Genomic DNA, 11,868 nt, shown 5'->3' with positions numbered 1-11,868 from the left:
GTTTTCCTGCCCTCTTCCCCAGCTTTAGAATTTGTGTTGAAAAGTTAAAATACAAAACGCTGAAGCTCCCTCGATCGCACCCCACACACCTGTCTGTGGGGGCAGCAGGAACACAGCTCCTGGTGGGGGCCCAGCACTGCTTTTCAAGCCCTGAATGGGCAGGCTCAGGACTCTGGGCAGCGGCAATGCAGGCCCAGAGGCGTTTGCTCACCTCTTTGTTTCTCTGAAAATATGCCTCTGCTTAACGATTACCTCCCTGGGGGTCGTCTTTTGAAACTGACTGAAAAGAGCTTATCTTATAATCAACATTTTCCAGAAATCATTCTTAAGCCACAGGCTTTGAAAAGAAACAGATTTTGACAAATTGCATTCAATGTACATTATTGTCAAAAGTTTGCAGAGCTGAAGGCCAGCACTTTGAATATTTTCAGATTTGATTTTCCAAAGGAATGCTTTTTGAAGCTGCAGATACCTGGAGTCACTGTTAAAAAGCCGAAGAGAGATGGTCTGTTGGAGCTGGATTTTCAGGTGCAGAGGGGAGACAATCTGAAGTTAGAGGTCACTTTTTATTTTTAATCTAAGCTTGAAACATCGCTGAACTATGGAGGATGTGATAATTAAGACCTAATCATAAATCAAAACCCTCCAGTCTGCTTGACATTCCATTAAGATCGAACCACAAAATCTTTAAGAAAAAACATCCTGATAGACCAACAAGTGTGACATTAGTGCTTAAGAGAGTATTGCCTTTTTTTTCCAAAAAGCTTTCTGATGTGAAAAGGAAATAACTCCAGGGAGGCATAAAGCACAATCACATTTTTGATTGCTTTGATTACCGTGATGGTTAGTTTTCTTTTGTTAACTTGGCCAGGCCATAGTATTTGGTGATTTAATCAAACATGAATCTAGGTATTGCTATAAAGGTATTTTGCAGGCATAGTTAACACTTACCATTAGTAAACCTTAAGTAAAGGAGATTACCCTTAACAATATGGTTAGGCCAAATCTAATCAGTTGAAGGCCTTAAGAGCAAAAGCAGTTTTTTTAGAGAACAAATTCTGTCTCAAGATTGCAACGTCAACTTCTGGGTGAATTTCCAGCCTGCTGGCCTGTTCTGCAGACTTTGGACTGCTCAGCCCTCCCAAATGCATGAGTCAATTCCTTAAAATAAATCTATGTATGTATGTATGTATCTATCTATCTACCTATCTGTCTATCTATCTGTCTATGTATTTCTGATTCTATGGAAAACTCTGACCAATTTATCACATTTATGTATCTGAGTAATAACATGGAAATTCAGAACCATTCAATTTGAATGAACCTGCTCTGGGCCCCTCTGAGTTTGTATTAAGGCAATTGACAACATTCTTAATTTCAAGTCAAATGTCACAAAGTGCTATAGAGGAGGGAAGTGAGAAGGATGTTTGGGTCGTCAGGCTGCCTGGGGTTGCACACAGGAGAACTCAGGGGTGAGAGGACCAGCAGAGAGCAGTCACCAAATGCGACCCACAGGGTTCAGACCCACTTCCCACTCACCACCTGAAACAAAGGCCTTCCAGGAGTAAGTTTTGAGGACAGAATGTGGAGAAGTCTATGTTACTAATGGCCTGTTGAGGAAGGACAGCCTTTTTAGCCTAGATGGAAAAGCCAAACAAGAATATATCCCACAACAGAAGAACACTTTTTACCAAATATAAAGACATAGGCAATGAGAATACAGGTAATATATAGGACTAAAATCCAAGCCCAATGTATACTGTTAAAAAAAAAAGACTAAATGACAGAATTATTTCCATGTGCAAACAATGGTATCGCTCTTTCCATTCTTTCCAAGAGAGATCTAGTCTATGTCCATGAATGAGTTACTTTCCTAAAATGTGGAGTTGTTTCCTAAGAAGATCTGAACTCTGCTTATATTTCTCACAACCATTAAAAAACAGTTAACATTAACTCTTTCTAGTCCTCTAGTTTCAAAAACCTCAAGGACCCTTACTGGAAGCGAGATGCAATTCCAAGCTATTCACCCAAATTTCTTAATCGCAGAACAAAGATTCAAGAATAGAAAAATGGGGGAAGCAGAAGTCAAGTTGTAAGCCTGGTATCTATCTCCTTCCCTCTGCGAGCTGAAGAACCCAGGGAGTTAGTTGTTCATCAAATCTGTTTCCTTTTTCCCCTGGTCCCTAGCTAGACTACATTTCCTAGCCTCCCTACAGTTGGGTGTGGTTATATGTCAAAATTTTGGCCAGTGGAATGTGGAAGAAAGTCCTCTGTACCAATTCCCAGCCTGCCCTCCCTAACAGATCTCCCACATATGATCCTCCACGCTCTTTCCTTGGAAATCTCTATTTGAAGACGGAAGCCAGAAGATGGAATGAGTCTGGATCCCTGGACTACCACCTGGAGAGCTGCCTGCTGATCAGAAACACCTGTGTTGGACTTTATCCATGTAAGAAAATTCCATTGTATCAAGTCATTGTGATTAGTGGTTTATCTGCTAAGGCAGTGAGTTCTTACTCAACAGTGAGTGAACAGCATTGACTTCACTTTTAATGTACTGCAGGGAAAGTGCACTTCAATTTTGTTTTAATCTGTTGATTGGGAATGTAATTTAGAGCAATGTGGCTAATATATTGAAATACCAAATCAACCCCAAATGCGGATGCCACATAGAATTTATTATAATGAGATTGAATACATGATAGAAATTAAATATACAATTTCAGTTCTAGATTGCAGTCTCCTCTACCCGCTAAGCACTGTGTTGTTATGTTATGAGCCTTCATGGTCTAGAAATTTTTTTATCAGCTGTGGAAAGTGGGGTCACTGGTAACCAGGGAGGACAGTAATGCAGGGTGGTTGGGGGCCATGGGTGGCTAGTTGTTTCCTCTCTAGGTGTTTTGCCTACTTAGGTTTTCACACACAGCCACCAGACATACAGTGAACAAGAGAGAAATTAGCATGGTTTTCTATTCAGATCCCATGGAATAAAACCAACTAAAGAACACTCACTAGAAGAGCCGTCCGTGTTGGTTGTTTTCGACTTTTTTTCTTTTGAAAATAGCTCATTTGCAAATTGTTTAAAAGTTGAAGTCCATTTTCCTAAAAAATGTTATACAGGTTATGAGTTTTCAAAGATGATATACAAAATTCTGTTTAACTTATTTTGTTGTTTGTCTGTCTGTCTATCTATCTATCTATCTATCTATGTATGTCTCATATGCGCCTCAGCCCAAATGGCTGTAGGGCACATATTTTGATCCCCTCTTGGGCACATTAAGTGTGGACCTTGAACACCTCCTTTCCCAGAGATAAAAAGCCCCATAGCTTGTGCTCAGTTTATCACCATGTGTAGGATTCTGTTTACCACCATTTCAGGCTCAATGTGGGCACTAATGACCTCAGTGAGGGTTGTGTGTAGGCTGTTTGACGTGCGTTGGCTGTCGGGGCACCTGCTAGCCATGGGGGACCATTGAAGCTGCTCTTGCTCTCTTTATTCTCTATGTGAGTAAAATGTTCCATCCAGTGCTTGACTGTGTTGTGTTTTCCTTGGTGACTCTGATACCGAGATGCTGTGGGTAGAAGTGTTTGGAGTTCTGTACCTGGTGACTTGCATTGTAATGATCTTTGCTATACTCCATCTAGTTGGAGTCCTCCCTAGGGATAGATTCTGCTCATCCATCCATCAGTCCATCAATCAATATTTTGTAATGCTAGACATCTTGAGGGCAGACAAAGGTGAATAAGATGTAGTTTCTGTGTTGAAATATCTGGCATTCAGGCAGTTGATGTAACAAGCACTGTTAATTGTAGTCTCATATCCATTCTCCTTTCTTACTTCCCAAGAGACCTCTGATTTTGTTGGGTGGGGACAATATACTAGCCCCAGTTGACAGATCAAGATTAGTTTTAAGCCAGTGATCCTAAGTTCTGATGTGCACTTATTAGAATTAGACTCCCATGTTAGGACTTGGGACAAGTTTTGCTTTCCTGATGAAAGGGAAATGTGTGCCTGACATTGCTCCCTTTCTCTCTTCTTCCTGCTGTGAACATGGACTTGATTTCCACAGCGGAAGCCATTTTGCAATCTTGAGTGAAAAACCAAACTGTTTTGAGTCAGCAAATCCCAATTTTTTTTAAGCTACTGTCAATTGGATTTTCGGGTACTTGCAGCTGAAAACATTCCTACTAATAAAGGAGAGGAGATGAGAATAACCAACAGCTGGGAGGCAAGCCATATTTAAGGGCTGTAGCAGAGCCTAGGTAGTGCCGGGTGCTTCAGAAGGAAGGCTTCACAAAAGAGGTAACATTTCGGATTTGGACAGGACCCTGAGAACCAGGTATGGTTTAGACTGGAGGAAATGGGGAGGGAGGAATTATGGGCTGAGAGAACTGCATAAGCAAGGGCACGTGTGTGGCAAAGCTTAGATCTTTTGGGGGATCTGTGAGGAGCTGAGCGTAGTTTGTATTTAACATGTGGGGAGTGGAAATGGTAGGTAAGTCTGGAGAGGATAATCAGTGCCATTTGCAGAGGACCCTGAAGGCCAGGTGGTGTTTGGCTGTAGATGGGTGAGCTTCAGGTGAGGCAGCAACATAATCAGAGGCGCAGCTCAGAGAGTTTGTCTTGGCTGCTGTATTTATGACGGATTGTCGGCGAGGGAGATCAGACGTGGAAACCCACTAGTTTAGGTTCCTCCAGCAGTCCAAGTGAGAGAAAATAAAGACCTGAACTAGATACTGTTATGAAAAAAAACAAACTGAGAATCATTGCTCAGCCTTTTGGCTAAGACTAAGTGAAGAGCAGATTGAGAGGCACAGCAAGGTGGAGCAGGTACTTGGCACTTGATGGAGGTGGCGCCTGAAAACACCTACCCTCCCTTAGAAAGGCCTTGTCCTGGCATTTGGAGTCTGGTGTATGGTTAGGCCATTCAAGAAGGCTGTTCTCTCATTCTCCCTACTCAGCCAGGCCCTGCTTCACTCACAACTATCCAGTCTTCTTAATTATAGGGCTTAATTAGTCCCTGGTAACTGGTGAGGCCACCTGATGTTACTTCCTGCTATAAATGATAGCCTCCTTCTCCCCTGAGGAGCGAACCACTGCTACTATGCCCTGCTTGTCATCTGCAGCACATGGTGGGAGTCATCCCTGGACCTTGCTTCAAGCATGGAAGATCCCCCTATCCAATAAACCACTGATGTCTGTGTCGATGTCTCCAGGATCTTTCTTCCATCTGGAGGCTGGGGGACTACAAGGCTGGCAGGCCTGCGGGGTGCAGCCCAACATCTGAAGGTGAGGTTGCTTCATGGCTTTCCCTCTGCCTGGAGCATATATCTGCCTTCTGCCTGACTATCAGTCATCACCTCTCTAGACCCTTACACACCAGGCTCAAATCCCACCTTAAAAGAGCCCACATGCCTATGAATAGGAGAATAATGAATGAACAAACTGCTGTACAGCCATACAATGGAATACTACTCAGTAATGAAAAGGAACAAACCAGTGATATATGCAGCAGCATGGGTGAATCTCAAATTATGCTGAGTAAAATAAGTCTGAGCAAAAAGAGTACATCCTGTATGAGTCCATTTATAAGAGGTTTAGGAACAGGAAGAACTAATCTATGAGAAAAAAACCTTAAATAGTGGTTGCCTCGGGGGGTTGGGGATGGGCTAGGAAGGGGTATGAGGGAGTTTTCTGGGGTGATGGACAGGGGTTTGTGACACACAGCCATATGTTTTTGTTAAAACTTGTAGAACTTGAGATCTGCATTTCACTTTATAAATTTTACCCCAAGAAAAGTAAATATATTGAACTATAGCTAATGATATACAAGCTGAAGAATCTAGGGGTGAAGCATACTGATATCTACAGTTCACTTGGAGATGTGTCAAAATGTAAGATGGATGTTTGGCTAAAACTGTGATAAAGCAGAGATGGCTAAGTGTTAATGATAGAATCTAGGTGATGGATAAATGGGTGTTTAACATAATTCTTTCAATTTTTCTGTGTGCTTGAAATAGTTCATGATAAAATGCTGGCAGGGAAACACCAAGTTTAAATTTTGCTAATTCACCTATGAAAGAGACTGGTAGTGAAAAACTGACCTGTGGGCAAACTTTGGCCTTTTAAAGGGGGCTGTGACCAGGGTGTAGCGAATGGGCAGTTTCATTCAGGGTCCCATTCCCAAATGATTTTGACTGATAATCTCTTGTCTCTCCACTATTTCCTGAGTTTCAGCATCATCATGTCTCCTTGTAAGTCTCCTTGTAGATTAACCCTCTGTTCCTTCTAGTGTTTGTCTTGTGTGTGTCCTATGGCCCTGAGGCAAGGAGGTAGAAAACACCTAAAATTTGTCTTCTAATAAGTACATTTCCCATTTGCTTTTTTTAAAACATTTTTTTATTGAGTTACAGCCATTTCACAATCACATTTACTTTTATTATTGACTGCTAAGTTATTTAAAATACCTCACAACCATGTGATTTGTTCCTTTTTGGTCCCAAGAATAAAGAAGTTTAACAAAAATGTCAATGTACAGCAGTGCCCCCTTATCCAAGGTTTCTATTTCTGCAGTTTTATTTACCCAAGATCGACCAGTCTGAAAATATTAAATGGAAAATTCCAGAAGTAAGCAATTCAAATTTTAAACCTCACACTGTTCTGAGTAGGGTGATGAACTCTCACACTGCTCGCTCTGTCCCTCCCAAGCAGTGACTCATCCCTTTGTCCTGCCCATTAGTCACTTTGTAACTGACTCAGTTACCAGATCAACTGTTCAGGTATTGCAGGGCTTGAGTTCTAGTGACCCTTATTTCACTTAATAACAGCCCCAATCGCAAGAGTACTGGTGCTGCCATTAAGATATGACAAGAAGCCATAAAGTGCCCCCTTTAAGTGAGACGGTGGAAGAGCTCGACTTGATAATGAAAGAAAAAAAAAAAAAACCTGTATGCTGAGGTTGCTAACATTCTGTTTCTATCCATGAAATTGTGAGGAAGGAGAAAGAAAATCATGCTAGTTTTGCTGTCGCACCTCAAACTAAAATTTATGGACAGAGTGTGTGTTACGTGCTTAGTTAAGATAGAAAAGGGACTAAACATGCACAATAAATTTTGAGAGAGACCGCATCCATGTAGCTTTTCTTTTTTACAATATGTTGTTACAGTTGTTCTATTTTATTATTGTTGTTGTTACTCTCTTACTGGGCCTAATTTATAACTTTTATCATAGATATGTAGGTATAGAAAAAGCAGTATACACAGGGCTTGGTACCATCTGTGGTTTCAGGCATCCACTAGGGATCTTGGAACGTATCCAGCATGGATAAGGGGGGAACCACTGTACTGACAGGAAAACTGCCTGGTCCACATGAGGTCTCCTGGAGAACAGAAAAGGTAGGAGCAGATAATTAGAAGGGCACTAATGCAATTTTACCTTTGTCACAGGAGTACAATTTCATGTAGACTGTAGGGCTCCTTTCCTTTGTTTGGCCAGAGGTCCCATCCCCTTCGTGAGCAGTGTCTTTTCATTAGAGCCTCAAATTCTAGTTCTGGTACTCATTTAATTATGTTACTTCTTTTTTTCTCCCAATTGGAACATCCTTGATCACAAGGTTTAATCTTTTAAAGATCATTTTTCTGAACCCTTTCAGCAGCTGGCCAGCCAGTCTTTCCCTCTCAAAGTCATGTTCCTTAATTAGGCCATTTGCTTTATAGTTTTTAGTTTAACTATTAAAAAAGCATCTTGTTCCAGGACATCTATTATTGAGTTTGCTTACCATGTATCTCTTTGGGTTACTGACATTAAATACTTTTATATGTATTTTTATGACATATTGAAGAATGAAAATTCAATTCTCAATCAGAAGTATGTAACTCTAATCTGTATACTTTCACCTTCTCCAATCTACATGTTGACTTATAATTTACTTGTTTTTCTGTTTCGCTTCGCTTACAAGTCCTAGAGATAGGAAATAAAACTTCAGTTTTTCCTTCCTTAGAGTGCAAAAGCACTCAGTGATTTGCAAATTGAGTAGGCTTCAGAATCATCTGGAGTGCTTGTTTTGTGGGGTGCTTGTTTAAAATGCCGATTCTAGAACCCATCCCTCATACAGGTATACTGAGGACATTTTGAGAAAGTGTCTGTTACAGCTGAGTATGTTCCATGATTTCAATCTCACAGAAACACAAAATGTGCTAACCTGAATATTTAAAACATATGTGCATGTTTTATTATTTACATTTTTGCCTCAAACTATCATGACTTTATAGTTCTGTTTTGTAAATCAATCTGGAAAAAGTGAGACCTGAGCCTCAGTCTTGAAAGATGAACACATCAGGCAAAAGAGAAAGCTGGATGGTTTACTAACAATTGGCCTTTGGAATTTTGTGTCACTCTTGGGTAGTTATGTTTTCCTTTCTACATTTTTAAGTTGATTGTGCAGATAAATTGCTGTAAGAGTCTTTGAAATTTCATGTGGTGTTCAAAGAGTAACAGGAAGGCAGCACTTATGAATTAGTGTAACTTCTTATTAAGAAAGGATTATTTTTATTAAATAAATACATGTAAATGGTTAAATAAAATCCAATGGTTCCAAAAGTCTGAGTGAAAAGAACAGTCCCCTGCTGTCTCTCCTAAATCTCAATTGTCTTTTTCAGAGGAAAGTGTTTTCCATTCTCTTAAGCTTTTCCTGCTGGTAGTTACTTTCATGTTTTTTAAAAAATTTCTCAATTATATTATTTTGTAGTTTTTCAAGTGAATACATGTATTGATACGTGTTTTTCTTTAGATTCTTAAAGCTTATAAAAAACCTAGCTGTCTCCTGCCCCGCCCTTCCCAACTCTCCAGAGAAATGTTTAAACTTTTAGCAGTTTCTTTTCTCAAATAATTGTCATTTCTTGCTTTGCTACTTTACACATTATCTAGTGATTTTCTCATGTGATAGATGAAGATTTAGCTCTTATATCACCATCCCTACTTTTCCTCCCATACTGTCACCAAAGTTAACAGATTGAGGGGTGCCTTCGTCCATTGGGGTCGCTAGAACACCATAAACTGGGTGGCCCATGAACACACATTTCTCACAGTTCTGGATGGGAAGTCCAAGACCATGGCAGATCAGCAGCAGATTCAGTGTCTGGTGAGGGCCTGCTTCCTCTGACAGCTGTCTTCTCACCATAACCTTGTATGGAGGAAGGGTGAGGAATCTCTAGGGCCTCTTTTATAAGGACACTAATCCCATTTATAAGGGCTCAGTTCTCTTGCCTTAATCACCTACCAGTGGCCCCCACCTCCTATTACCATCATCATGGAAGTTAGGTTATCAACATGAATTTTGGGGAGATGTAAATATGTAGACTGTACGAAGAGGCTGAGTAGTCACATCTTTATGACTTTATGTACATATTCCTCACTGTTGAGAAAAATAGCATATTACACGTCTACTTTTTCCCTTTTTTCTGAAATTGATTGCCTAACCCACCCACCTTTTAAAAAAAATTTGCTTTATCTTCAATAAACTTACCTCTTTCCAAATGCCCCAGTGTCAACAACCAATTCATATTTTGATTATTTTCTCAGTCAGCTGTTTAGCTAGAATATTGTTTGTGTTGGATCCCATTTCCTGGATGCTGTGCCATCCACCTTCTTTCTTGGTTTATTATTCCTTCATTTTGCTGAAGCATTTCCTCCAGTAGTTTTCCAAGAAATGGTACATAGAAGTAACACTTTGCCTAAAAATGTCTTTATCATCAAGCCTGACTGATTATTTGGCTGAGTATAGATTTATCAGTTGAAAATAATTTCTCAGAATTTAGAAGCCATGGTTCTATTATTTCAGTTTCTTTTTCTTTTATTCTCTCTCCTTTCCTTCTTCCTTCAAGTCATGTCAAATTCAGTGGGTCTATAGCCAAAATCAAACTCCACCAGAAAATCCTGTCTGAATTACCATCATTCCTCATCTGAACTTCCATTTGGTCTTCCTGCTTCGTAACTTTTAAAACTGTAAAACACTTCAAACTACATATGGCTTTTTACTACATCAAAAAGTATGACAATCTTACATACATAATCATAAACAGAAGGAATTGCTCTAAGTGTTTAGCATTCGCTGTTCCTATGCTTGCCAGCAGCCTTAATGCAAACTCCTGGGGCTCTATCCAGCTGCTGGAGTGTGTTCAGTCCCTGTGCAGGGCAGGGAATTGACAACCCTGGGAAAAACCCCTAAGCAATGATGAGTTGGGGGCAAATACTCCAGCTTTCTTCCCCCCCGTTTCCCAGATATCTGAGCAGTACTGAGTTTGTTAGCCAGTGGGAACCTGCTCACTGACCTTGAACTGGCGTTATCTTCCTGGTTTTACTTTTTCACATACAACTGGTGCTTTCTGGTATCACCTGCCAAATCAACTGCTTTCACTCAAATTCTAGTCTCAGGATCTGCTTTGGGGGAAACCTAATGTAAGACAGTAATGTACTCATTTTCTTGTCACAGGATTTGCAGGTTGTTTTGTTTTCCACTATTACAAACAAGGTTGCAACATTCTTCTACAAATCTCTCTCTCTCTCTCTCTCTATATATATATATACACACACACATACATACACATATATATATATATATAAAAGAGGTTTTCTCTTGGTATCGATCCATGAGTGAAACTGCTGGGTTAAAGGGTATGTGAATCTTCATCCTTAATACTGCCAACATTTTAATAGTCTGACGTAAAGTACTGGCAAAAATGCCACATCTAATGTGTGTGGATAGTCCTCACTGTAGTTTTAGTTTGCATTTCCTTAATTACTGTTGGAACATACATCCTTGCATATATTTTTGGCCATTTGAATTTCCTCTTCTCTAAATGGCTTGCTTCTTTTACTTACCGGTATCTGAGATCTATAAATTCTGGATGCTAATAGTTTTCTGGTTATGTTCCTTGCAGAGAGCACCAGTTTTCTTGTGGTCTGTAAGTTTATTCAGTATTAATTCGTATTCTTTGTGATTTTTTCCCCTCCTCTATAGATTTTATTCTCAATGTTCTGTATCCTAATTTTACTGCCAAACATTAAGAGTTCAATTTATTATCTTAAGTAATTTTTCATGAAAATAAGCACGCCTCAAAAAAATCTAATCACAACCGACATACCTAAAGCAGAAAATAACACTTCCAACTCGGATATGTCAGCAGTTTGCAGCATGCTTTTCTCCACACATTAACATTTATTAAAATTTTTTAGTATACCCAATTTACTTCTTTCACTTAACAATCTTTGCCATTTTTTTCTGTCAGTACTTCATTCTTTTTAACTGCTACAGATACTGCATTTTATAGACATAGTGGTTACTTATCTCTTAATCAACATTTGGGCTGTTCCTAAGTTTAAAAAAAAATATTGCAACAAATACTCTTGGGTCATCTCTTTGATCAGGATTAATTTCTAGAAGTGGGAGTTCTGGGTCCAAACCTAGAATATTCTGAATTTTAATTGATATTACTAACTTATACTCTAAAAAGGTTGTACCAATTTATAAGGCAGAAAATGCTATTTTTTGATATTTAATTATGCAAATAATCCAGTAATCCAAATCCCTTTTAATTCTGTGAAGTTTAGTTTCAAACTCACTAATTTTGGTTTCTAGCAATATTCACTCTCAATTCATTACCTATTTGGATTTTCAACTTTAGCCATTATGCTTGATATTAGATGACTCTGGGTTTTTTTGTTTGTTTGTTTGTTTTTTGTTTTTTGTATAGAGCACCCAATCTTGTTCTATCATTTTAACACCTGGAATCTCACTGGAAGATCAGAAACAGTTTTTAAAGCTCTTAGATCTTCTCTTTTAACCATCAAAAAGCTAGTCTTGTATCTGC

The sequence above is a fragment of the Vicugna pacos genome, chromosome 3 (genome assembly GCF_048564905.1).
Source record: "Vicugna pacos chromosome 3, VicPac4, whole genome shotgun sequence".
Lineage (NCBI taxonomy): Eukaryota > Metazoa > Chordata > Mammalia > Artiodactyla > Camelidae > Vicugna > Vicugna pacos.
Note: the sequence above shows the minus strand (reverse complement) of the source record.